Genomic DNA, 4,226 nt, shown 5'->3' on the forward strand with positions numbered 1-4,226 from the left:
GAGGTTTCGGGTCGGACCCAAACTCATGGTTATCCTGCGCCGACAACCGCTCACGTCTTGGCCCTCTTTCTTCTCTTTCAACCGCCTCCGTCTCCGCCGCCGCCGGTACGGACGTCGACTGCGTTCTCTTCAACGATCTCGTTGAGATGGTCCCTCTTGTTCAGTCACTCATTGTACTTTCACGCACTTCTTCTCGATATGCGTTTTGGTTAATCATTTTTTATTTTTTCTGTAAAATTTGTCTCTGAAAAAACTGGATTTTCTGTATTTTATTTTATATGAGTTGATGACTTTGTATGAGGCAATTTTGTAGGATGGGAAAGCGAATCCTTCATTTACGCGATTGGGTTCTATGATCCGTACCAAGATGCCTAGTAGAGAATCGCTTCACAAGAAGGTAACTTATTTTTTTATTTTATTGTATTTTTCCTTTATTCGGGTTTGATTTGATTATTTGTTCTGCTTAAATATGTCTACATATTATTGTGGCATTATATTGATAATACAATAAGAGTTGTATTTTTTTCGTTCTGCATTGCTTAAGTGGTGAATTTTTTGTGCTGAATTTTCTGATTTATGCCTATGGCCTTTGTTTATTGACTCAAAATCAATTTGTTTATGAGATACAACTATGGGGCAAGAGAGGGTGTTGGTACTCCAGTTTGAATAGAGCAAGTTTGCTGTTGCCTTTACTAGCTGTCCGTTTGTTTCCCATCTTAACAAGTTTTGGAGTGCAAGGTAGTGGTTTGAGTTAGAGAACTTAAATTACGACTTTAGATTGGCATGCATACCATGGCCGCGGTAAAAAGAATGGAAAACACCAAATGGCTATTGTATTTTGAAACACGGCACAATATCTTGTCAGTTATTGAGTTATTCCTTGCATCATGGTTGTTGCTGCAACTTGAGATCCTAATTGCCCTGGTTCTGCTGCCTATACAAGTAACAATTGTGAGGAATAGCCATTCTAGAACAATCGTTTGATTTGGTTCATTCTTTTACTTCTCTGCTCCCCTTAGAACAACAACAAGAACTTTCTCCAAGTTTGCCACAAAAATTCTTTTTGTACACTCCATTCCGTTCATTGCTAGACCTACACGAAGAATTAAAGCAATCCTTTAAACTACATGCTTTTCAATGTTCTAGTGAGATAGTGTTGTTCCTATGAACGGTACGCAAAACATGTCCTAACCAATTAATTCATCCTTTCCCTAATTTATTCTCTGTCGGCTGTAGGCACCCCTGTCCTTGCCATTTACATAATTGGAGATGACAAATTTAGAGAACCAGAGTCAAAAGGATGGTTTGGTAACCCAAAGAGTAGTCTTTCTTCGGAAAATGAATGACTGAATACAGTATTTTTCCTTCCCCTTCTAGGCCAACCATACAACTAAAAAATGCATTTATTATGGATTAATGCTATGTTGCCCCAATGGGGTGGTAATCCCAGTCTAGGTGACTCTAGACGATAAGTTGAATGAAATGTGAAATTAAATGAATCATTTAATTCCAGTAGACCTAAATAGCATTACTCTTTATTTTGGTACTGGGCAAAATAGTTACATTTTCTGTTCCTGAATTCAAATTGAGTTATGAAGTTGAAAATTTTGCTGCTGGCGATCCTGACAAAAAAGCAGGACCAAAACAAAAATGTGGTGAATAACAAAGATGGACGTGCTAATGATTTCTCCATTTTCTCTTCAAGTTCAATGTTCTCAGAAAAGGATAGACAAGAGTTGGCATCACTTAGGGAACAAGTGGAAGATCTACAGAGAAAGCTTTCAGAAAAAGAGAACTACTGAAATCAATGGAACCTTNAGTTGGCATCACTTAGGGAACAAGTGGAAGATCTACAGAGAAAGCTTTCAGAAAAAGAGAACTACTGAAATCAATGGAACCTTCAAAGAAGGAGATGGCATCCATCCATATGGAACTTGATAAATTTAAAAACGAGGATGCTGAAAAGGATTGTTTGATTAAGTCCAGTCAGCTACAGCTCTCTGATACAAAGGTAAGTATTTGATGGTATAACAATCCTCCTTCCGCCAGCCTAAAGAGTAAAAGGGAAGGGAAAGTTGATGCAAACTGCAAACAAGTCTTTTCCTCTATCTTTAATATTTTAAATGATCAGAAAACACTTGTATTTCTTGATTAATCTTTTGATGACTCTCTCGTAGTCCCGTCTAATTTTAAATGCCTTGTTGGCTATTTAGTTTTAAATAAATACCCTCACCTCTTGGGGATTTTGGTGCTGCTTGACTGGGGAATGTTTTTGTTTCATTCATTGTTTAATTTGTTTTGATGGAGATTAATTTGCAACGTGTGCACTCTTATGCTTTTTCGAGTCATGGATTTTGGACTACTTATCGACTTATTTTGGGACATACTATTGAATGTTTTTCTTTCCACAATTATCAGGTTAATATTAGGAAGTTTCCATTTTTATTGCTTAGGTAACTTTCTTTTACCAGGTTATTTATTTCTAAAAGTAAAATTCTTACTTTACTATCAAAATAAGTAACTTATATCTGACCTTTACCAACAAAAAAAATGTTAATTTTGAAACTAATTTACTTGTAAGTCAACTTATTTATCTCATATTTTTGTTACTTGCATTTTTTTCCCCATAGTCAGCAAGCAGCCGTGGAAAAATTACAAAGGGAAGCAACGACTTCTAACAAAAAAGTGGAGAAGCTCCAAGAAGATCTAGAAATGGTGCAAGAAGATATTTCGTCAATGATGCTTTTAATTCATGGCTTGACAAAGAGTGACGCCCTTTCTGCTGAAGACTATGATGACATCTCATCCTCTAGATGAGAATCGCGACTTAGTAAGTTATTGATCACTCAGTCTCCCTTTCTTTCCTTACCCATGAACTATATCTGAAAAAGAATGATTAACCTTTTTACTACAAATAAGAAAACTTTAATAATTAGCTGAACATGTTTGAAAACAAAATATAATTTACTTTTAAGCTCAACCGACCGTGCTCTGTGCTTTGATATTTTCTGATTCTTTCTTAATTTACCTTCAATTGAAACTTGCTTATGCAGGATGATCTGAATGAAATTGAGATGCAGGAATTGGAGGCTGCAAGAGAAGCTTATATTGCTGCTGTTACTGCTGCAAAAGCAAAGAAAGACGAAGGATCTATTACTGCAGTTACCGGCGCAAGATTATGTCTGCAGTCGTCTGTTCTGAAACAAAGCATATAAGTTCACCAGGTTTGTTACAGAAATGGCTTTTCTGGGCATTGTTTGTTAGGTTGCAAAGTGATTAATTTGAGCACTTAATTTAGTGAGTAGGTCCATATTTGCTCAAGTAGAATCCTTTGTGGTTTCTCCTATAATTTGTGTTGGGGTAAATGGAATGAAGATATGAACTTTGTGGAGGTATAATGCTATTTATGTAACCAGTTCTCTCTCTCTCTTCGTTATATGCCTTTAATTTATGGTAACTTTATTGTTTTATTTTTCAAGTCGTCAAAGAAAATAACGAATCTTTTTTAATGACCGTGGGTGTCCGAACCATCTTACTCGCATTTCGACTAATTCCACGGGACTCTGAAGTTTACAGTCGGATACTCACATCAGTAGTCCTGAGGGGACTCGAATTGGTGACTATTGGGAAGCAAACCCAAAGTTGGACCATTGAGCTACCCCTCAGGGTTAAAAGAAATAACAAATCTTAAAAGTAAATTAATACAATTTGTTGCACTTGTGCCAACGTTTCATCTTGTTTTTCTTTTGCGCCGAATGAGACAATTCTGTATGATAATTGCTTACTTGTTTTGTGCTTTGAGTAGTGGTCCTTGTCGTTATGTCCCTCACAATGGAAAAAGAGCGGCCTTAGAGCTTGGTGCTTATGCTTTTATGGCTGGGGTCTCATGTTTTTTGGCTCACTGTTTACTGTCCTTTTGGTCCTCTACCGTTCGCAGTGATTTAACTCAATGGGATTATCCGTTTTGGATTTCTTAAAAGAAGAAAAGGTGTGAATTAAATATTCATATTAGATCTTGAATGACAGAATCATCTTTATACTCAATCCTAAGGGCACCGCATAGTGAAAAAAATTGTTATTGAATTTCCTTGAAGAGACGCTCATCTTGATCAAACGTCAGTCTCATTTGATATGCTAGCTAGCATGGTTTGCATAGAATATGATCGTGATTTTGAACCACTTTATCGTATACTTTAAGCTGATAGAGAGTTGACAAACTTATTTAT

The 4,226-nt window shown here is 36.4% G+C and overlaps 1 pseudogene; it reads left to right on the top strand.

The window, feature by feature from the left end:
* The first annotated feature begins 6 nt into the window (after window positions 1-6).
* On the top strand, window positions 7-3,436 carry LOC111387988 (annotated as a pseudogene).
* The last annotated feature ends 790 nt before the right edge of the window (window positions 3,437-4,226 follow it).

The sequence above is a fragment of the Olea europaea genome, unplaced genomic scaffold, assembly GCF_002742605.1.
Source record: "Olea europaea var. sylvestris unplaced genomic scaffold, O_europaea_v1 scaffold4425, whole genome shotgun sequence".
NCBI classification, from domain to species: domain Eukaryota; kingdom Viridiplantae; phylum Streptophyta; class Magnoliopsida; order Lamiales; family Oleaceae; genus Olea; species Olea europaea.